The sequence below is a fragment of the Ambystoma mexicanum genome, chromosome 5q, assembly GCF_040938575.1.
Source record: "Ambystoma mexicanum isolate Mex_15411 chromosome 5q, UKY_AmexF1_1, whole genome shotgun sequence".
NCBI classification, from domain to species: Eukaryota; Metazoa; Chordata; class Amphibia; order Caudata; family Ambystomatidae; genus Ambystoma; species Ambystoma mexicanum.
This window is the reverse complement of record NC_090933.1, coordinates 653,533,575-653,558,319: the sequence shown is the minus strand read 5'-3', so window position 1 is coordinate 653,558,319 and position 24,745 is coordinate 653,533,575. Positions and strand designations below refer to the sequence as shown.

General features: G+C 44.8%; 1 long non-coding RNA gene across 1 annotated transcript in view; it reads left to right on the top strand.

The window, feature by feature from the left end:
- Positions 1-11,110: 11,110 nt before the first annotated feature.
- LOC138498619 (uncharacterized) overlaps positions 11,111-24,745 on the top strand; it is a 95,921-nt gene continuing 82,286 nt past the window's right edge. The window contains exons 1-2 of the long non-coding RNA XR_011278785.1: positions 11,111-11,187; positions 11,316-11,390. This is a non-coding gene — a long non-coding RNA (uncharacterized lncRNA). The remainder of the gene's footprint in view (positions 11,188-11,315; positions 11,391-24,745) is intronic.

Here is a 24,745-nt window from a genome sequence, read left to right as displayed (position 1 = left end):
TGCAGTCCTAACACAGAAAACGTCACTAGGTCACAAGCCTTTGGCATACTACAGTGGGACACTGGACGCTGTAATGCAAGGACATTTCGCATGCGAACATGCTCTTGCAGCTGCCGCATTTGCCATTGAGAAAAGCGCTACCATAGTAATGGGATGCTCATTGACATGTATGTAGAACATTCACTGTTCGCCATACTCGAGCGATCAAAAGCACATTAACTACACAGAGAGCCACCGCATATGAGGTCATACTATCAAGCGCTAACATACATATGGTAAGATGCAAGGTGGTTAACCCCACAAGATTCATCTCAGAGCCATGCACCGTAGAGGATATCCAGGCACATGATTGCGCAACACATCAGGGCGAGGACAATGGCACAACTGTGGTAAGTGAGAATGCACTGACGGAAGGAGAGATATTTTTCATAGATGGGTCAGCTTCCATAAATTCAGAAAGTGGAGAAAAACATGTGGGGGTGGCAGTCGTGCGAATGGAAGAAGGTGAGTACGAGGTCCTAATACAGCAGCGACTCCCGGCTCATTTCTCAGCACGAGCAGCAGAACTAGGAGCATTAATTGAAGCATTACGAGCAGCAAAAGGATGCGCAGTAACGATTTACATGGATTCAGCATATATGGCCACAACAGTACACAGAGGGCTTGCCAGGTGGGGAAGAAGAGGGTTCAACAGGGCAGATGGCTCACCCGTACAACATGGGGATTTGTTGAGGGAACTCATAGAGGCATTAAAAGAACCCAAAATGGTAGCAATAGTGAAATGCCATGCCCATTCCAATAACACTGACTTTGTCTCTTTGGGAAACGCAGCAGCAGATGCAGCTGCCAAGGAGGCATCATATTTGAGAAAAGAAAACACAGGTGAGTATTTAATGCGAAGAGAAGGGGAGGAAAGTATCCCAGATGGGTACAATGCCATGCCAGTGTCTCAGATACTGGAACTAAAGGAAGAGGCGCCTAGGGACAAAAAAGAGTTGTGGACAAAAAGAGGATGCAGCCAGTCAGCAACTGATTTATTATGGCGGCAAAACAACAAAGGTAAAGTAGTGATGCCAACTAAACTATTAGAAGTAGCATTCCAGCAGCTACACTTCCCAGCACACAATGCAAGGCAGCACATCGCAGCAGAGATACAAGAAAACTGGTTTATTCCAGGATTGCAGGAACAACTCTCCAAGCTAACAATCGAATGCACAACGTGTCAAATATACAACACTGGCATGACTTTGAGAACACTAAGCGGAACGATACCCAAGCCAATAGGACCTTTTAGAGAGCTGCATATCGACTATGCAGATATCGGTGAGAGATGCAACGGAGCGAGGTACATGATAGTGGTAGTCTGCCCATTTTCACAGAGGCAGGTCCCTGTGCCCGCCCAGATGCAAAGTGTGCTGCAAAATTTCTCGTGCGGGAAGTATTCCCCGGCTGGGGAATTTGCTACGTAATCCGCTCTGACAACGGCACACATTTTGTGAACGATCTCTTTAAAGAAGCAACATCAATGCTAGGGATAAAGCATAAATTGTGCTCGATTTATCACCCGCGAAGTAACGGGGTGGTAGAAAAAATCAACAGATTACTAAAAGGCAGACTCTCAAAACTATGTTTCACGCTTAAGAAAAATTGGGTGCACTGTCTCCCGTTGGCCCTTTTTGAGCTGAGGAACCAGCTAAGCAAGGACCACCATTTGTCACCCCACGAGATCGTGACAGGGAGACGAATGCACACAGCACACTCACCCCTCCGTAGAAATTCAGATGCACACAGAAGTGCAACTGTACTGGCAGAAGAATTTAATGACTACCTGACTAGACTTACTAAGGCAGCACGGATGATAGTGAGACAACTTGCACCACCATTCATAAGTGATGAGGAAAATGAAACGCACACTCCAGAGAAAGAAAGCCCAACAGGTCAGCTGGTACCAAGGGAGATGATATACGTCAGAAGCTTTGTGCGTAGGTGGAATGCTCCAAGATTTCATGGCACATACGAGGTGGTGTTTTGCACACCCACAGCGGTGAAAGTGAAGGGCCTGAGATATTGGATACATTTAACAGACGTCCGAAAAGCATGAGACAGCGTGGGGTCAGCAGAAGGTGCAGAGGGCCCTGATGGTGTAAATGTGCATGAATACATCTTTTTTTTTTTAAACGCAAAGAAGAGCATGCAAAATGTATTAAACTGACAACTGTATTATAGTAATGTTTATGACAGCGTGTAAATACGTATAACATGATTTCACTCACTCTCTCCCCTTCCTCACCCTGCACTCTTTTTCTATCTCTCTATCTCTCTATCCCTATGTCTCTCTATCTCTCTACCTCTCTATCTCACTCTATTTCTCTATCTGTATATCTCTCTATCCCTATATCTCTCTATCTCTCTCTCACTCTAAAGTAACACTGAGAAGCGCTAAATGCAAAAATAATTGCACTGTATGCTTAATGCGCCCTTTTCTATGTTTCAACATGTAGGAGTAACCATGGCAACGAACACGCAGCCTGCAATGATTAGCAATAGGGACACTAGGAATAGAAATGTTTTTGATTTACAAAGATATTCATACATATGTGGGTTGACTGTCTGTGTTATTATATTTTTTACACTCATGTTTGGCTTGGCAACATATTACCCAATAGCATTTATCTACATTGAGATAAATGAGGGGGGAGGTAATGGAACTAATATGGAAAATGTAAGCAAACCATTTAAGGAAGGTAACTATTTAATATGGGATGGCTTTCAGCTGGTATGGGGGTATGGCCCGCATCCAGACGAGGCGAAACATCAGAATGATACTAACAACAAGCCGACCATCCATTTAAAGCCCCAAAGCCACACCACAAATTTTAGCGTACATGAACTAAATGATCGACACCCGTCTGTTATATCATGGTTATATGGCACCACTGCTACCCCACCCGCAACGACAATCAGTCCTCCCCGAGACAAAGACTACACCACAGAAAGAATGAAGGAAAATATTGAAATGGCTAACAAATTCATTACTCTGTATGAGGAATGGGAGAAGGAGGGGGCTGGGGAGAGGGAGTCCCTATTGCACGCAGCCAGACATGCTAAAACATTCCTTAACAACAGGAAGAAGAGGGAAATAGGTAGAAAGAGATATGACGAATACTATGGCCTGGGGCTTGACACAATAGAGGATCCCAGGCACCCACACCAGTCGAATAAATGGTATGCAGACATGAGCTCCACAGCCAAACAAACAACTAATGAAAGTTGCTACGTGTGCTCCCTGATTCCCCATGCCTCAGGCACACCTAAAGTCTTAATGCTGCAAGAATTGCCTCTTGCAGACGCCCAGTGTCTCCTCCATCTCACTCTGTGCAGAATTAAGAACACCTTTCAGGCACACACAGTATCTTTTGAAATGCTGCAGAACGAAAAAACGTGCTATTCAAGACCAAAGGGAGTGGTATGCTTAAAGGAACTATTTTTAGTAATAAAAGGAACACTATTTTCAGAAAACAAATGGAAAGATGACGTGGTAACGTGCAAAGCTGAAGCACTGCAAGGGCTGCCAGCCGAAAAACTACAATGGATTGCAAAGACGTGTCCCACGGTGTGGTCAGAACATGTGGCAAAATTGACCTGGGTGAGCGCTATAGAAAAAGCATTGAAACTACAGAAAGAAATCTCAAGTGAACTTTGCTTCCTAGGAGAAGGGAAAATCGACATGGGAAGAAAGACGAACTGCAGCATGAGCCTAATGATCCCAGACATGAAGAAAGGAACAGCATGTCAGACCGGATATTAAATTATGCCTCTTATTACAAACGATTTGTGTGTATATTGGCCTGCGCCAAGTTGCTTGAAAATTGTACGCGAATAACTCTCTGCGGCAAGGTCTTGACCTTAGAAATTGATGTGCGCCGCCATCTTGAATCAAGCCTCCATTTTAGGTTAGAAACCGCCATTTTGGGGTTTTATACAAAGTCACCCTGTAATCTAAAATGGCCGTCTCGTGTGTCCTTGTTCTTGCCTTAACCTCCTCAACCTCTGTAGGGAAGTTAATGTCCAACCTGCCCTCAGGCTACATGTTAGGGTCATGTAGACCTTGTCCTTTGTTGACCCCGGAGCAGGGGATTACATGAATTAGCAATGTTAAACTACAAGTATACAAGAACAGTAATGCTATACGAATATAATATGCAAAACATTGTTTGGTCTGTATTAAAGCAATATATGAAGAGTGCAAATGTTAAATTGAAGAATAATGGAGTGTGTTAGTAAATGTATTGAAAAGTAAACCGCATGCACGAGATATGTAAATTAGGAAAGTGAACCTGGCGCGACCCTAGCCCAGTGCATGATTAACCTGTAAGGGGGCTGGACATCATTTTACAAATTGTATAAAAGCACCGATGTCCAGCTAGGAAATTCCCTCACTGCTCATATTGGACCCTGCTGGTGGTCTCTGTGATGTATTGACGGCCAAATAGCTATTTGAGTACTTTGTTGAATACTGTTCAGTTTTGTAATAAAGATTCTGGGAATCTTTATAAGCCTGTGTCGGTGTATTTTCCTTTGCTCGGTGTAACAGCTGTAATATTGTATTTTTTCTGATTCCACAAGCAGCCCTGATGGACACTTACTGGGTGTGTGGCAAGCGGGCGTACATGCACCTCCCACCATCATGGAGGGGCATGTGTTCCCTGGCGACACTGCACTCAGCTTTTAATGATAATACCGGAGAGCCACCTCGGCCAGGGGGGCTGGAAAACGACTCAAGTTACAACCAATGCCTCACCTACTGAAGAGCCACCACTGTACCCCTAGCAGAGGGAACCGCTGACGACATCCTGTCCAGAAAGAGGTCATCAAACTATATCTCAAAGGCCTCCTCAAAACTCTTGGCACAGATCCCAGACAGGTACAGGTTATTCAGCTCAGCAGAAAGCTTCTTTGCCTCCCTCATTCCAAGCATCCAGGCCCAAGCAAATGCAAAATGGCTGCAGATCACACGGTGGGAGCTGATTCAATTGGCCAATGACACTGAAATAGGATTCAACGTGATCAAAGTGGAACTAAGGGCACTGAGACTGATGACAATGCAAAACAGGTATGTCCTAGACCTGTTGACAACGATGGATGGAGGTGTTTGCCGAACAATTGGAAGTGCCTGTTGTACATTTGTACCTTCTGAAAATGCTGACAATGGGACACTATCACACATCATCGCCGCAGTCCACAACCTGGGGGAAAGAATGAAGACAGAAGGTGGCACTGACCCAAGCACGTGGTTCGACAACCTTTTTTCCTGGGTACCTTCCTGGATGGGGCTTGCAGTGAAATTACTAATGCCCCTCATTGTGTTTTTATTGTTGATTTTTTGTGTGTGGCAGTTGGGTCTTCGATGCTGCGCAAATGCAGTCCCCAATAGAGCACTGATGATGGTGACGATGGGCAACGGCGGAGGAAAGGCACAGGCACAACAGGAAGCACACAGAATGGTGCCCAAATATTATGACGGGGATATAGTGGACAGGTTATATCATACCACGATAAAGGAACCCTGGGAACTAGAGTGGTACACGGAGGTATGGGTGGACCTGGAGGGAGATATGGGATGTATATATATGACTTGCACCCCAGATGAGTATGCCAGAAGGGGGGAAAGCCTCCGGGGGGTGTGCCGAGCATGGATGCCAATAAAAGGAACACCAGCCTGGGAGGAGGCAGTGTTGGCTGAGAAAGAAAGCGAATGACTGGGGGAGCTAAGGTATTTGTTACTTAAGTAACGAAAGGGGGGAAATGTAGGGAAGGGTAGGTCAATAGGACCCCCCGTCCCACTACATGTCCCACCCTGGTTGAGACCCATGACTCGTCGGCAGCCCTCCGGCCACCCGGGCCCGGCGGCAGGGCGGCTGCTGGCCGTGGGGCTGCACCATCACGTTATGTGGCAGAGAATAGACTCCATATTGCATTAAGTCATCTCCATCTTGCTAAGAAATGTGCATATCTAACCCAGGGCAGAAACACTAAACGCTGCAGAGTGACCCCCACTTGACTGCGCTCACAGAGGCCCACACTTCCCCCACCTCCCACTGCATGGCAGATCCGCTGAAGACTCGTTCTCACGAGTCTCCAGACGCGAGTGAACAACAAAATAAAACACTGTAGCTGTTGACCTTCCGCAGTACATCATTGCCACAGCTAAGAACGTGAATACTAGGATGTAACTGAGATCAGCCCAAACCCTGCAGGCCCTGACCCCTGTACCAAGCCCCCCAGCTATAGACAGTGTGGCGCCTTGCACCCATACCCACCCCGAAAGCCCTTGCAATGAGCAGAAACCATTTATGTAATATGTGCCTTGTTGACTAACGTTTGCTGCTAATATAAAGGAGAATGGGTAAAGAGAAAGTTGTGCAACCGATACTATATGTAATGAAGCGATATACAAAGACTGGACAGCTGATAACTGTGAACAATAACTTGTGTTGCTCTCTTAATACACTCTTTACACACACCTGCGTAACACTACCTCATGTTTGTATGTCAACTGTAAATGTGAAATGCTATGTAAAAAAAAGTATGATCATCAGCTAGTACCCCATGTAAATACAAATACATATGAGTGCTTTTAGGAACGCCATGTGTTGTTAGTCGCCCCTCACCCATACGACAGTAAAACCGCCTTGTGCAAGATGCCATGCACGGAGCTGCAAGGCCATTTCCCCCTCCCCCTGCCCAGGCTCTCTCTCTCTCAAGATAGACGGTGTTCAAACAGCAAAGCCTTGCCTTCCCTCCCGACCCTGCTGGACCGTTTCAAGCATCCGCCACCCTCCCCCGTGTCAGAGGCCGCCACAGCCTGACTCCGTGACTTACGAGCTACCTGGTCCTAAATCCCGCTGCCTTTCAGGCACCGGTCACATGCCCCCCATGGGTCAGTAGTACCTCCGTCGACCCCGAGTTAATGACCCTAGAAAGGGGGGTGCACACAGGTGTACCAACAGATCATAATACCATCCCTCACCGAAATTGCCAAGGATGGTTAGTTAAGCACCCCCGCCCATGCCCCTGACTACGCCCATGGGACCTGATTGTTTGAACCTAAGGCGCCTCCCAAACCGATGAATTAAGACACTCCAGATCGCATTTCAATGTTCCTGGCCATGTATTGATCTAAGGTCAGCACTTACAAGAGTTGCAACTCAACAGGACACATGAAGTGTGATGAATGGGTGGGAATGTGTGGCCAAAAGGGCAAATGTTAGTTTAGCTATCAATCGTTGTTACAAGGCATGTCCGGCCCAGCGCTACATCCCGATGAGCCCAGCTGACCTCCCACCCCACGTGGCGCAGCACCAACGTCCGCCAATCCTGGAGAAGCAACTGTATACAATGTATACCACCTAGCCATCACCACCCAGTCCCTGAGACTCTGTGGCCCCTATAGCTTACCTCATGCATGACGTGTATTTGTAATATAACTAACTGTCTTCGCTATTGTCAGACAGAGCGCTCTCGGAGTTTGCAGAGTCCTTTGCATGCCCTATATTGAATTATATAAAGCTCTTTTGATCTTACCCACACTTGGTCCTGGCCTCATTCCCCTTCTGGGGTGTGTCCGTTATTGCCTCTCACTAAAGGGGGTGTGTGATTATGGAGACTATTCCAATTGCAGGAAGCACTGGCAAGAACTGGAAATACGCACTGTCAGGTAGAATCTGTCAATATTGTTTGACTCAACATGTGGTCAACAGAATATCAATTTTGAAGTTTTGCACAGGAGGAACACCATTACTAAATTGTGTCAGATTTGTTTGGAAGAGAAGGGTTAAATGTAGTTGATGATACTGCCATGAACAGCATATGGAAACCTAAATCATGATATCCAAAGCAAGGTAAGATTGAGTGCAGAGGTAGAATGGCTTTGGAGTGGTTCCTGTGAGTGTGGTAAGGATCAATAAACCTATATATGGGAGAAAGGAAGACACACAATTTCAGAAAAGGTAAGTGTGGAAAGGGATCTTGGAAGTACTGTGAAGTGGTCTGAGCGGAAAGTCTCAAATAAGGAAATAATGGTGAATCTGCACACAAACAAAGGGATTACTGATTCATAATACCAAATTATCAGTGCTCTCTGCATTAAGAAGGCTGAAACATGTGTCTGGGGATGCTGTTGGTACTCTTGTTCAGAAAAGAATTGCCTAGCATTTCGGAGCTGGACTGCCCCTGGGCAGGACAAAGACTGATATGCAGGGATATTTCTCCTCTGTGAAAGGGACAGTGAGCTAAAGACTTGGTTGAGACTCTACCAGGGGCCATCCACCCAAGAACAGGTTAATGGTCCATGTTCGTGCTGGTAGAGAGACTCCCAGATCCTCCTTTGTTTTGCAAAGGGCTGGGTGTGTTTGCTCTTTTTCAGTAATGATAACAGTAGGATATTAAGAATTTTGTAAAATGTTATCTCTGTTCCCCCGTCCCCGCCCCCTCACTCCATTCCTCTCATTTCCCAGGTACTTTCTTTACTCACAAGCCACCAGTCAAGCTCTAGAATGTTGCCATCATCATAATGTCATGCCTGATGGTCACCGAAGAGAATTCTAGAGTGTGAGTTCACAGCTTTCAGTTGAAATATAAATTTAGAGAGACTCTCAGCTGTTGAAACCTCTGGACCTTCATCCCATTTATCTTGACATGAAAGGTTTTTCACCATCATTCAACTTCCTTTACTTCTATTGGCGTCTCACAAATGCTTGCTTAACTAGATCATCAATGCACTAGGAAAAAATGGTTTGGTAGTTAGGAATTCACAGCATCCCCACAAAGCCACAGGGAGCTACAGAGAATATCACAAATTCAAGGTTACCTTCCAATTCCAGTGTATCCAACATCAATGGTCAAAATGAAGATTACTCGCCCTGTAAAGCAAGACAGCAAAAATATTTGTGAAGTGCAACACTGACACAGACAATGAGCATAACATTTTGAATGAGACAATTAATTAAGGAGATCACTGCAAACATTGGGCCTCATTCCGAGTACGGCGCTAACCAATGGCGCTATTAACGCCTTGGTTGACGCCGTACCCGGACCGGCAGCGCCTTGGTGGTTGGCGGAATTACCGCCCCATTCCAAGGTTGGCGGGGCGGTAATTCCCCAATCCCCATTTACCCTTCCCCATTCCCATTCTTGCCCCATAGGGCATAATGGGAGTGGGGAAGGCGTCAATTACGCCACCGTAAATTACGGTGGCGTAATTAACATCAAGGTCCCTTAGCGCCATGGTATTTAACGCCTGCTAAAAGCAGGTGTTAAAAGCACCATGGCGCTAAGGGAACTCGGAGTATGGCGGTAAGGGATTACCGCCACCGCTCTCGTTAGCGGTGGCCGCTATCCCTTACCGCCATACTCGGAATGAGGCCCATTGTGTCCAAGCAAGAATTGCCTGGCTGCAGTCTTTTTCAGAAACAGTCTTACAGGTCTTATTGTGCTAGTGCAGGTTCTCAGCCTTTGATATAACATCACCATCGCCACACACAAAAAACTCTGCACAGGACACCAGTAAAACCTGAGCATCAAGATGAGACCACAACTGTTCACCGTCTACAAGCTCACTTAATTTTGAGTAATACCTTGCCACTGGGGAAAGTCATGGCCCCATGTTCTCACCTACTGTCTTTGTGAATGTACTGTGTGCTCTGGGAAGGATGGGTCAAATGTGGGCACCTCATTCCTTAGGCCCATATCAGATTGAGCCATGTACATGTTTGAGGATAAGCCTCAGGGCATAAACAGAAGCCTCCAACATCCTATAGTCGGTGGCTAGCATACCTCCAGTATGCTGTAAAAAGATGCTGGACAAACCTGCTATGCAATCAGCAGTGTGCCCTATCATTCTGCCAATACTGCATGGTAACCAATGAAGATTTATCAACACCCCTGCAACATGGCAGCCCACTGTAAAACAGTCCTTGGAGCAGGGCAGCACATATCAGAGCTCACACAACAGACTACACCTACAGAATGTCATCCTAGGTATAATGTTTGCGAAATTGTTGACATACACACTTGAAAATTCACAGTCAGCATTGCATTTCCATACCCACTCCACCACAGATGTTGAAGCAGATGATTGTTGTATTCATAGTGCTTCATGTTTGCCATGTGATCAAGGGGGCAGGGCACAATTTACATGGCTATCATTGCATCATCTCCCCCCTACTACTCAACACAAATCTTTAAGGAAGCAGGGGGGCTAGGGGTGGTAAAACATTGGCCAAAATGATTTTATGTGCACACTAGGATTTGATGGCAAATCTCACTAGGGAGTTTACATCTCAGACTAGGTGCAAGGGATGGTGGTCTAATGATTTACTCCTCAATGATTACAACTGGGATTTGTGCCTTCAGATAATGGGCTCAATGTCGTTTCTGTTCTGAGGCCTTCAAAGACCAACCATGTTCCTTGTTTTTCCATCTCCTTCACCTTGTGGTCACTCATTTCATCAGCTATTGCCAGCTACTAGATGCCATTATTAGTTTTGCAAAGAGGATCTGCTACCATTTATGTCACTCATGGAGTAGCATGAATTTAGTTTGTAAATGTTAGGTGTCACAGCTTGGCAAGCTATGATCTAATGCTGCCAGTGTAACCCAGTGGAATTCCACCCCTCATAGGCTTGAGTGCCTACATGAGCAGAACAATGCATAGACATACTACTTTAATAGGTACAATCAGACACTGGAAGCCCCTGACCAATGCTCTGCTACTGCCATTTGAGGAGGCAAGGTACTCAAATTGAAGACGACCAACAATGTGCAAGAACCTAATTTAACTGGCGAGGCAGACACAATGGAGCTATCAAGAGAACTGCTCTTTGACTGCGAAGGGTGGCTTTTGGGAGCCGCGGGATGTATTTGGAGCAGGAAGTCTGCCCGAAGGAGCCATGCCGCCTTTAATTCATAAGCCCAGCAGGGGGCACAAAGCAACAAAGTCCGGCTGCAAAGGGCAGCTATTGTGAGCTATGGCATGTGTTTGGATCAGGAAGTCTGCCTGAAGGAGGCCACACCCCCTTTCATTCATAAACCCAGGAGGGGGCTCGGAGCGGTGAAGCCTGGCTGCGAAGGGTGGCTGTTGTGAGCCGCGGGATGATTGAAGCAGCAGGCTCACCATCAGTTCCCTGGGTGAGTCTCTTGATTTGAGAATGTTGGCAGCCATAAGGCTGTGAGCTGTGGGTTCTAAGCTACAAACCAGGCAAGAGATAGGAAGAGCCGCTAGGAGTTTTTATCCCTATTTTTCTTGTTGTATGCAGACGTGCAAGTGCTCGGAAGTCAAAGGAGGCTGCAGTATTGCCGGGTTGACTGAGCTGCCCAGAGACACTCTTGAAGTAAGCGCAGTAGTGCTCGTGGTCATGCTTTATCAGAGTTTGTTCAACCACATACTTCCTTTTTCCGCAGTTGCATAGAGTTTGTTTTTAGCACTCGTCACTGTATTATATAGGAAAGACACAGCTTTTTCCTATCTTTCCTGAATAGGGATGCGCTTTTCACTGCACTGTAGCATTTGGCGCTGGAGCACTGTCTTTTGATTATAGTATTTACAGGAATCTCCTGGGCACAGACTTTCTCTGGATTTACGGGTGGCATTGTCAGTGACCTACAACCTGTGTACTCACTATTTGAAGGTGGATACTTTGGTCTGAAATTGATTGCTGTGTCATCTTTTTATGAATGTTATTTATGTTTAACTACATCACTGTCATTTCATGTTTAACAAGGAGTGGACTCTGTCAGCCCTCTGAGCCAGACGGGTGTTCCCCACCGCTGTTGCAGCTTTTCCTTGGCTTCTGGCTGTTGATTACTTGTCGTACTCCAACTTGACCTAATTTCAGAACTCTGGACTAATTTTATTGATTGCACGGGATGCAAGGAGGGAGAGATGGACTCAGCCAGCTCATCGAGTCAGTTGGGCGTGCCTTGCTTCCGTTGACAATCACAGCTGTTTTTGTTTTTAACTTGACTTACATTAGGATACATTCCTGTAATATTAATCATTTTATTTGTGTGCCTTTTTAACAGGTTGCTTTTATTTGGTTCTCATTTTTGTTTCTAATCTTTTTACTTGGGGACCTTTATAATGATTTTTACAGTGTTGATAGGCGAGAGGCCTGGGATAATTATTGGTGTTTAAATTGGTTTCAAGGTGTCAAAAAGAAAGGCAATTACTTCCATCTCTCCTAAGGATAGACAAAAGAAACTGTATAAAATGTTTCAACCTATTAAAGAGGTCAACATTCTAATATCTGAAATTAAAGGCCTGTTTCATGATACAGATTACCCGTAGAATATCAGGAACTTGGGGGACTGTAACACTATGCCCGTTAAGAGTGCAGGCTCTAATTGCGTGGCAGAGGATTTGACAATTGTGCCTTTAATAGTGCCTACAGATAGCATAGGCCCCATACCCATATTCTGCTACTAACTAATGGAGTACTCAAGGATAGTGGAACACGTAAAGACCCCCTGCAAATGTTTGAGGTAACCTGGATCAGAAGGGGGAACAAATCTACATGTTACCCATTTAAAAAGTGAGGGAAATTAAAGGGACGGAAATCAACATTGTCGAAGTTTACCCGCAAGTGATATCAGGAGATCTCCTGGATCCAGAATTAGAGCCAGAACTAGAACCTATTAAAGGTGTCATGATGAGAGGGAGAGGGAAGTTGGGCCCCCACTGGAAGAGGTTGTCATAATTGATCCCATTGTTCCTTCATACAATGGGTTTGCCCCCCCCCCACCTAGAAGATACTAATATGCCAATCATCTCTCCTGTTAATAGATGTAGACGATGAAATAAAAGGAGGACTGTCTCTCAGACTAAGGGCAACACATTGTGCTGCAGTAACCCAAAGCTAGAGCTAAATCTCCTACTGATCAAGGCTTTGAAGCCCCGGATATTATGCCTTCCGATCCCACTAGCCAGCTAGGAACTATTATTTTGTACTAGAGAGGAACTTGAAGTCATAAATGAAAGTAAGCTTGGTAACCTTTTGCAAGAACTGGTTTGCAGAGTAAGGTCCATAAAAAGATAAGCTGGATGTGTTAACATCTGAAGTTGAGTCACAGGGTGATTCTAGATCAGCACCCTCCCCATAACAAAGCTATCCCAGGGATATTCCTATTGAGGAGGGAATGGATAAATCTTGAACTGAACACACTGATACTTGCACGTCTATCTGTCAAGTGGACTTGCTTAATGTCACTTGAGCAAACAGGGCTTCATGAGCGAAGATGCTTATTACCAACACAAGTTCAATCATTGCTATAATCGATCATTATGGGTCTAATAATCCTCCTAATTTTAGTAAGAAAAGACCACAATTTAAACTTGGGGCTCATCGTGACAATGTAGCTGGAAACAGGGAACCTTTTGTGACTCTGTTTAATGTCCGCAGGCTGGTCTATGGTGCTTTTGAATATCTGGGTTAATGGACAAACAAATGCATCCACTGGGTTATAAATGTGAAAGGTTTTGTCTCCATCATTAGGGGGGACATTACTGGGTATTTTCGGGTGAGAATGCAGAATAGCCCAGATGATTGCATTCAGATATTTTTCCAGGCCAGAGAACTGGTGGATGATCTACTTGCAATAGATTTTCAGACGTATCCAGTGAGGACTTGTCAATTGTTGTCAGAGTCTCTGCCCCAACCAGATTCGCAACCCAGGGCCTGCCAGGAAAGGGAAGAGTGTTGAGAATGCATTAAAAAACATAGGCACCATTTGCTTTGATAACAGGATCCCAGGCACCGGGCTTAGAAGGAGGGAAGATGTAACAAAGACAGAGGGACTAGATTAAATAGACTGACTGGCACAGATATACAAAGACCCTATGCATGCGTCATACTGCAAATTGATCTCATGGAACATCGCAGGAGTTTCCGAACACATGGAAAAGCCCTGCTGGCTCGATTTTGTTAGAAGTTCAAAGGGTAATTTTACTCCAGGAACCTTTGGTGATGTAGGAACTAGCTCTACAGTGTTATCAAACATTTCAGATCCAAGCCAGGAAGGGCCCCTAGGGACAACCCAGTGGCGGGTTACTCATCTGGCTGGACCTGACCCTGAATTGGAATACTGTGGCCTGCAAAACTGGGACTCCTCATTTACAACATTTGGTGGCATATACTCGAGAGGGAGACCATATCCTACTGTTAAATGTTCATAATAGGTCAAATGTGCCACCAGAGCAGTCGGTTTTTGATACAATTCATGACTTGATATGTTCTTGGGAAGAGTATGATTTAGTAAAAACTCACATTCTGGTGGCCAGAGATTATAACCTCCAGTTAGAGCCCCCCTGAAAGTTGGAGGGCTTGTGGGAGGATCAAGATCACATGCTGGCTGCACCCCGAAGAAAGTTGCATCACCATGCAATTGATACTGCCCACATTATATTCAACTTGGAATAAAGGGCATGTATTGGCTGATACCATATGGATCATCCAGCTAACATGACTTATCGTGGCCACAACAGTTCATCCACTATTAATTATATCCTGATCCTGGCTAAGCGCTGCGGGTAGGTTGTAAGCTTTGAAGTTCTGGACAACTCAAATAGTGATCGTAGACCTCATGCCATTTGTTTTGTTTTTGGTAAGGGTACAGTGTCCTCCTACTGGGGACTAGCCAGGTTCAGGCAATTGCTGTGGTAGGCCATACTCGCAGGATGATTAGATGGTGTAAATTTACGGAACAGGACCAGAAGCTGGCTTTATATGAAGCTATCCTGTGTAATTTAGAAGAAATGTGTGGCACTGTGGTCTCCTTTGTCACTACTTCTAAGTCTGTAGTTGCAAAGATGGCTATCAAGAATGTAGGCTGGTACGATGAGGAATGCAGAGATGCCAAATGCTGGCTTTTAGCCTGTCCATTTTCAGGTCCTACAGTTGATAAAGTTCTCCTCTGCCCTTGAATGCTCAACTACAAGAGAATTCTCTCTGAGAAGAAAGATGCATCTTTTTGATCTAAGTGGGCCCGACTAGTACAAGTGACGAAGGTGACTGGGAGTTGGTGAAATCCTTAAAGCAATAGAGTCACAAAAAAAGTGGTAAGACTTCTGGCGCAAATAGGGTGCAAACTGTTCTCTCTAAGGATGAATTTGACATCAGGGTGTCTGTCTTGGCAAGACTTTTTAATGCAGCAATTAACCTTAATATTGTTCTCATTTCCTGGCAGCGGGCTGTGATTGTCCCCATTTATAAAAAAAAAAGGGGGGCAGAGATTCACCAGCTAGTTACCACCCAAACTCCCTTTTCAATAGTGCAGGGGAGAATTTTTCCAAGGCTATCATTTCCTATATGCAATCTTGGGATGATGAGAACGGGATCTTAAGCAATCTCCAAGCTGGATTCCAGAGACAAAAAACCACTTTCAATAAAAACTTTTGGTTGTTCTTGTTGGTCCAAAAATGCACTGAAGTATCCTGAGCCAGTGATGACAGGGAGCAGGAACCAGGCTGACTCAGGTAAGTGTAAAAAGAAACAGGCTTTATTCTTCTTGGTTACACAGCATAGTTATGAGAAGTAGGAGAGTAGGTGATAAGCCTCTGCCCTGGTTCCCAGTCCATTTCCCAGTCTCGACCGTCCTTCTGTAGAATCCTCAGGCCCCCCACACTCCAAGCTCCACTTAAACATTCTAGGAGGCCCTTGCACACACTCAGCCATTCATCACAGTCATACCAGGATACCACACGCACTGTACTGAGAACAAAGATGTTGTACGCTGTATTTGTGGACCTGAAGACAGCCTTTGACGTTGTCTCTCGTGATATTCTTTGGCAGGCTTTGACAAAACGGAAAGCCTGTATGCATTTGATTTCTGTTATACAAGCTCTATACTCTAACAATAAGGCTGTTATTCGATGCATGCTTAACAGTGACAACAACTTACGAGGCGACTAAAGAAATGAGACAGGGCTTCGTGCTAGCCCCTCTTTTCTTCTATTGAAGTTTTACATTGACTGCTTACTGATGGAATGCTCTAACTCCCCGAAAATGGGCTGCAACACATATCCCACTTTATTCTATGCAGACAACGCTGTGCTGCTGGCTATGACCCCACAGGGGCTTAAGGCAACTCTTACTGTGTTTTTGAAGAAATGCGAGGACCTTCATTTAAAAATAAATACTGGAAAAACGAAGGTATTGGTCTTTAAACCAAAGCTAGAAAAACACCATGGCCTGGCTATTGATGTGGCTGGCTGCAGGCTGGAACAGGTGCCATTCTATGATTACTTAGGTATTAGATTCGATGAGAATGGCCTGTGGGCTGCTCAATTAGCTAAAGCTAGAACCAGCCTAGAAAAATACACAGGGCGGGGGCAGCTAGATCTTTCTTCAATAGACATGGGACGAGAGCAGTGTCCGAGCCCATGAGTTACTGCAAACACAATCTATCCCGGCTGCTGTCTTTGGTGCCAAACTCTGGAGTTACGCAAATGCCCAGAACCTAGTGTGGGTGGAAAAAACGTTTCGAAAGAATCTCTTAATGTTACCACAAGTCTCTCCTAATGCTTTAGTGCACCTTGAGCTCAACGTATGACTATTTTGAGGAGACAATTTCTGTTCAGCCAATTTTATATGAGATCAGGCTCTGGAGCACAGAGAGCTTTGGCAAATATTGAGATGCACTTAAACATCTTCTCGATCTAGAAGGGGCAAACGCTTACCCTGGTTTTCAGATGTAAATACTGTTTTATTGGCCTTGAATGGGACTATCTTGTGGGAAGACCCAGTGAATGGAAAGAAGGCAGTACATAAGAGAATCAAAAAAGCAGCCCTTGTCTGGGCTAGGAGAAAAATTGAAGAATCAGCCCTTAGGTTCAGATCAGCCTCAGAGTACCTGATGATCAAGGGAGAATTTGGGTTTGAAAGTTATCTTGATGTTATCAAACTGCCATACGCCAGAGCCTTGTGTTCTTGTTTCAAGATGGGTACACTTAAAGTGGCTCACTATACAAGATCTTGGGGCCTGAATGGCTCGGGTTTATGCCCCCTTTATGCTCCACTTGTGGCTGTGGTGATGAAAATGTTATCCATGTTTTGTTTATGTGTAATGAGCTCAAACCTTTGAGAGTACATTATTTGAAACCCTTACTGAGGGCTATCAATCAACCTTAGAAGTGCTGGCTTATTGTAAAGAGAATACGGAGCCAGATTCTGTTTACTGTGTATCCATCCATCGGGCTTGGTTACACAGGCCAAAGCTGCTAAAACATCTCAACAGTATAGCCACATTGCTGATTTAACCTGCTGATTTAGTGTGAGGTCTTGTTGACCTTCTTGTACCGTCTACACCCATTTTCATTTGTGCGGGTTGCAACGGTTTTCGTCTCTCCCTTGTCAATGTTACTGTATTCATGGTGATGCGGGTATGTTCTCCCATTTGAGTATATTGATTATTATTGCATACACATTATCTTAGGGTTTTATGATCCCTTTATGCAATGCCTTGTTTGATTTATTTGTGTCATGCTTTGAATGAATTTTTATTAACTTTATGGTTTTTTTATACTGAATAAAATGAATGAATTGAATTGAGAACTGCTCTCACCGTTGTATATGGATCAAACATGTTTTTAATGAAGGGGAATATGGCATACCTGTTTAGATGAGAAACCATGGTATATGAGGCTACCATGGTATTGGATCCGGTTCTGTTTCACGCACAAAGTTGCAGAAAGTTAGCAATTGGTTGAGGAGCAAGTACAGTCCTCGTGGCCACATTCCAACCATCTGTCTACGAGCCGAGATGGTGAATGGGTGTCAGGAGATCTCAGTACTCATTGCTGCAAACCACAGAAATGCCCCATTTCACACAGGTGTTGAGAAGCAGTCCCTTCCCTGTACTGATGGGCACATACAGGTGTGAACAGACACACTTAGGCTGGCACAGCAGGGAGAGGGGCTAGCTCAAAATGAAAGAAAACAGCCTGTTGTGAGGCGGGTGGATGTAAGGAGTTGGTAATTGAGACACAGAGATTCTGTCAAGAGGAGAGATGAGGCAGTGACAAGGTAGATAGATGTTGTCCAGGCAAATAAGAGAAAGGAAGGTTGAATGGGGAGATTGTTTGGAGAAAGAGAGAAGATGGAGCAGTTGTTGCCATGGAGTTTGGAGGAATATCTGAAAGGTGATTGGAGGGCATTATAAGGAGGGGAGGGTAAAGCAGAAGAGGCAGAAGAGAAGACAATCAGGAGTGTGTTTGGAGAAAATAATCAGAAAGCGAGAGGTATGGGTAATAAAGAGAATGTCAGGAGAAACATCAAGAGAGAGGGTGAAAAGGGTAGCCAGGAAGAATTAGGTGAACAATCTTAGGAGTAGGTTGGAGATGAAAGTGAGGAGAATGTGACTAAAAACACCATGAAAGGGGGAGTGAGGAGGAAAAAGAACCCAAAGCATTATCATGGAGAGCTCAGGAAGGATGGAGATCTGGACACCTTGTGTGCAGTCGAGGAGGGATAGAAGGGAGAGGCAGGAGTTTAGAAAGGAACTGAGAGGAGAGATCAGAGAGGTCCTCCAGGTACATGGCTGTTGTGAATAGGCAAGAAGGCATTTGAGGACAAGAATTTGGAGGACGTAGCCAGGACCCTGAGACAGGGAGGTGTTGAGGAGTCAATTAAAGACATGTGATAGATGGAAGTTACCTGCTTCCGGATGAAGTCTTTGGGGGGTGTCAATTGTTTTTCCAGTTCTATACTGTCCCCTTGTTCAGTCCTAGCACATGGGCACTGAAACCAACGGCACCAGTCTCATCATCATCTAGGATGCGAATTAGAGGATCACAAGCTTCAGATCCAGCAGGCAAGAATAAAGTGTGGGAGAAACATGAAACCCTCAGGACTTTTAATGACTGTGAAATGATCATCTACCAGGGAGGAACCAAGATAGACAGATAACTAATTGTTGAGTTCCTAGGAGAAGCCATCCTGCTACTGTTAAAACGTGTATGCTGCCCTTCTCACATCAAACCAGTATTTTATATAGCCCTAATAAAACCTGCTAAATATACAACTCTGCGTCTGCCACATGCTTACTCTACTTGGCTACGTAACATATGGTGTCAGAAGAGGTGTCCAGGCTGAAAGATGCTCATTGACCCCTTTTCTGACACCGCAGCTGCGCCTTCTGCCAGTTGTACCTGGAGGCTCCCAGCGCTGCCGAATTCTGCCCACTCTTGCAGAGCTTCCATGATCGTTGGGGCTGGACAGCATGTTGGGGTTCAGGTGTGGTGTGCATGAGCTGCTCCTCTGCATCCGCTCTGGCAGTAATACATGCAGAGGTGCCCCTGGGCATCGGCCCACTTCTCCCAGCAGCAGAAATCATCTCTACTGGCTTGTGGGCAATCTGTGGCTGAGAGTGTCCCTCTGGATCTTTGTCAATGTGCCCTGCATGACTGTTCTTGGAGTTGAGGGCTGCGGCTTTAGCATCCTTGTTTCCTTCCTTGAGAATGTGTTGTTGGGCTCCCACCAACTGGAGACACCTGATACCGCCCTCTTCAGCAAGTTGGTCATCATTGTGCTCCACCCGCCCCTAACACCTCAGAGGTAAGGAATTATTTCTTTATTGGGCACTTCCACTGTTGAAGCACAGCTAATCAGCTGGCTCCACTTTACCCTCATGGCCTATCCTTGTGGTCTCTTCTCTTCGGGCTGGCGGTCTGCACATCCTTGGCCTGTGCTGGAGAAGTACGGACTACCTCACCATGAAGACTAGCAAGTCCAAAGAAAAGTCTACGACCTCCATTAAAGACTTACTGCAATTATCCAAATTAGCCCCGTTCGGGTCAGCGGGCATGGCACCGGTACCTGTACTGGACTATAATTCGCAGCCATCTACGAAAGGTGATGTTGCACAACTGCTCCAATCAAACCAAAAGGAAATGGCATCTACTTTGCAAGAACTGAAGTGCTCTTTTCAGGAGCTACCTCACAATGTGCAACAATCGGAACACCGGTTGGGTGATATGGAAACTGCTTTCTGTAATCAGGCCAATTCCAATGAGCAGCTTGAACAGAGAGTAGCTGCGTTGGGGATGCATAAACCTCGTACAGGTGAGCGGATGAAAGATAGTGAAACCGCGCTAGAGAAATAACGTCCAGATTCAAGGGATCCCACGTGCGGTTTTGGATCAAGACTTGGAGGCATATGTGCGTGACCTTTTTAACAGCATACTGGGTAATATGATCAAGTAGATCTTACATTAGATTGCACGCACAGAGTTTATTCTAACTTCCAGCAGCACCAAAACCTCCTCCCTGATGTGCTCTCGAGTTGTGGGAGACTCGGTTGGCAGGTCTGCTGTCAGCAAGAGGTAAAGCCTGGCGTCCTAATCTGGAATCAACTTCTGTATTTCCTATGGGCAGAAGTTGAGTTTGCAGCCTTCAACAAGCTTGTAAAAACATTTTTGTTATGGGCATATATTGATCTCCACGTTTCTCACTATTTTGGTTGTTCATACACTGCTTTTCATTCCAGCAGCAACAGTTTGTCATCGGCCAGTTGACAATACTTTATTGCCTTAGGGTTGTTGGCGTTATACACACTGATATTAATGCTACATATGGTGATCCATTCTTGTTTAAAATGTATATGATATTACAGTGATATCTCACCATATTTTTCTTAGTGTACTGGAACAATGCTACGTGATGCCACTTCCTGCTTTGTCAAGTGGTGAAATGGCGTGTGCCATCACTTCCCACACTGTCACTTGGGGACAGGGTCAAATGACATCAGGGTGGTGTGATGTCACTTCCGCTACCCCTGGCATTTTGGTGAAATTACGTCCCTGCTGATGCCCATCTTCTCATTTCCCTTACCAATGTAATGCAAAGATGGGACTCTACGGACTCTTACGCACATGTATATATTAGTACATCAGCAATGTGATCCGTTATTGTTCATAATATATTTCCATCCTCAATTCGAGGTTGGAAATGGGTTGACTTTTTTTTCAAAATAATGCATTCGGATCTTCCGAAATATTGCATGCAGAAGCTCATTAAATCCAGTTTCATTGCTTGCAGAAAGGCAGTAATCACACAATACTCCGGAGGCTCCTGAATCTCAACACACGGAAGCAGTGATCATTGTATATAGAGATTCAATTGAAAAATCTCCCAATTAATAAGGAGCCAATGCATGTTCTAGTTTATGACAAATGAAAACTGACACGACCCTACATGCAAAAAATGAACATGTACGCAATGCTACATGCAAAAATGAAAAAAATGTTGCATGGATAATTGCTCAGACTTTCCAATGCCAATGAATGATTTTCTGTGAATGACGAATAATCTATGCATTTATATGGAGCAATTATGCGTGTGCATGCTATCAGAGGTTGCAGCTTACACCTTCCACACTGCCTGCCTCTCTTGATGGCCCTTGATCGAATGGAACACCGAGACGGTAGTGACGCTGTGAAAAGATTGATGCATTTTTATGTTAAAATCAGCATCTCAGATTTCCATTGCTGTGAAAAAAAGCCATTACACTATCATTCACATAGCATGTACGCAGAGTGAAGCATGGCCTCTTAATATTCATGTCACGGTTTCACTACAGTTGGCTGGTCTCCAGGGAACAATAGCCGTTTGCAGCTTTGTAATTTTCCCAAGTAAAACACGAACATCTTATATTAGGATTCATGTGTGTTAAAATAACATGTGCACATAACTTGGGAAAGGGAATAAGAACATGAATGGCCTCGTTTACGAATGTATTATGGGTTGGGTGCAGTTCATACGACACAGCAGATTGTTTACGGTCTATTTGAGGTTGCATAAGATATGACACCATGATCTTAGACGACGGTGTTGGGTCCAAGAAAACACACATCGCCTATGAAAGTAAACGGTGGTTGGGCAAAACAAGGACACTAGCCCTAGCTCTGATGTTATTGTATTGTTCTAACGTTAATTGAAATAACGTGTTTGCTCTTCCAACATATTCATTGAATCACTTTGTATGGAAGCAGAGCGTTTGCTTCTTATGTTCTGAGGACAACATAATCCGTTTTAATTAGGAATTATTTTTACTTAAATTCTAGTTTCTTACACACTTTTGAACCGAAAAAGGGGAGTTATGCTTTATGTTAAAATATGTTGCACAATTTAAATATGCAACGGGATTCGATATGGGCAGCATTGCATAGGGAAATGGAAGCCTCATTAAGAATATTGATTATATTACTTCCATTTAAGAATTGCCCAGGAGGATAATTTGTGGAAATATTAATTTGGCCATACAACCTAAAAATATCCAGAGTGGATCTTCAGCATGTAATTGTGTAGATCCTTTAAGAATCTCAATCATTAGGATCTGCGGCAGACACCTTATATACAACAAAGCTCTTAATGTGTCACCCACTAGTGCAAATGACGCACATGAAACAGAAAACCTTTCTTCCTGCACTTACCCTGTCTGCTGCCTTAAACCTAGCACTTGCAAATTGCTGGCTGCACTACCACTGTTTGTTGCCTTTATTATTTATTTATGTATTATTATTTAGCTGTTTCTCCTCTGCTTCGCACTTTCCAGTTCCCCCCTTCCCTGCACTTTTCTCCTCCCCCTCTCCCATGCACTTGCGCATTCTCAATGTCACTGCGCCTAGCAAGATCGCTGTTTTGTTCTCCCCTGTTCCCCTCCCTTGTCTTGTCGCGCTCTGAAACACTTGTGTACGAGCGTGATAGAAATAAAATATCAATATCAATATCAAGGAAACCTTACATGGAATCAGAACAGTGGTTCAATGACTGGTTTCCGAAATACATACTGTTTTAAGCATTTTAGTGACCCATTTTAGCAATTCTCACAATCTTGGGTTGATTAACCTAATCAGTGTCCAGTTAATATGATGCTCGGCAAATAAGCAGCAGCCTGGGTGTACGTTCACAATGTAAGTCAATATACATATATATATTACACGGCCCGCGGTAGTTATGGTTAAGTTGTTAAACTCATAGGAAGAGCACTTTTTCAGTGGCTTACAACTTTGCTCCCCCTGGACGAATCCTCATCAAACTTTGCAAAAAAAGTATATGGCCAACGCTGAATTTATTCGCCAAGTTGGGCGAGGTTTCACATGGGGGGGGGAGTTATAGTGGGGTCCCACTTTTTTTTCCTTAGAATGAATGGGGAAAAACTTTGCACAAGGCTAAAGCCCGAATGGCTGGACAGATTTCACCAAATTTTATGGCAGGAACGGGGGCTTGGGTCACAAAGCGTGCTAGTGTGTGTTTGGTGGAAATCCGACTGCTACTTTTGTTGCAAAGAACTGAAATGTACGTCCCAAAAAATTAGTGATATCTTGGTCCGCTCCGCGGACAGAAGTGTCATTGGCTGGCAGTACGGCCAGTGGTTGGCTACAGGGAAGCGTGGTGTGCATCAACATTTTTGGGGAAAGCCGCCATGGTGTATCGGAGGACAGTGCGATGGCAGAACGGTCTGGAAAATGTACCGTACAGAATGCGTTGATGGCAATAAAGGAAGGAACGGGTGGGTGAGTGAGAAGTGTTTCATGTGACATAGGTAGGTAGGTGGAAGAAGATGGAGGAGTGCCTGCAGTTTTTGCGTGTACAGTGTCAAGTCGGGGTTAGCTAGACTGGTGACTACTTTGTGTGGTGATTGGAGGCAGGTGTTGTAACGGCCCGATAGCTTGTGCTGCGAGCTGTTTGCGCAGACCTCTTTACCTGGTGAGAGGTGGTATAGCATTTTTAGAAGGGGAATGAAGTGCACATGACATAGGTTGTGAACCGATTATGGGTAGTTTGGCAGTGACACAATAGTTTGTGAATGGAAGAGGGTACGGCCATGGTATGTGAATGAAAGTGTAGAGGGGTCCAGATGAGATTGTTTTCTTTCTGGGGACGGCCATGGTATGTAAATGATGGTGTAGAGGGGTGCAGGAGAGCGTGTTATCATTCTACATTATAGTAACAGGTGCAATTTGTTGCTACATAGTTACATGCCGATGCACAGGTTGGGTAGGAGTGCTGGTGGTAGTGCTCTGTATGTGGATGGTCGAAGTTGGTGACATGGTGCAATGGATGGTGGCATTATGTAGCAGTGACAGTGTTGAAGGCCTAGACTTTGGGTGCATTGCTGAAGGACGTAGGCCAAAGGCCATGTACTCAAGAGGCTAGGGCGGTGTTGCAAACCGATTGTGGGTACTTTGGCAGTGACACAATAGTTGGGGAATGGAAGTGGGGACGGTTATGGTATGTGAATGAAAGTGCAGAGGGGTGCAGGAGAGAGTGTGACGGATCTGGCTGAAATATTGCAAACAAAATTGTACCCATATGGACCACAACACTGGACATTTTGGGAAAGATCTGTTAAAAATGTACTAAGAAAGTAAAAAATGCTGTTTCAGATGAGTCCCCATTCATTTTCCATTAGACTAAAAGTTCTCCCAAATGATATCTATATCGCCCATAGTGCTTTGCTACATAGAGGCTGAGAGGCATGAAAGAGTCTTGCTTCACTACCAAAGTTGGGACCTGAGACAGCTGGACCTCTGACACACCCTCGGGCAGGTCGAATCCAGGTGTCTCTAGCAGACGCCATGACAAGCATGCATAAACAGCTGATAGAGCGCTGCATGTGAGCTCCACACTGTTATACGGTCTCTGAAGGAAGCATACAGTAAGTTCTGAGCTCCTAATAAGCATTCCTTATT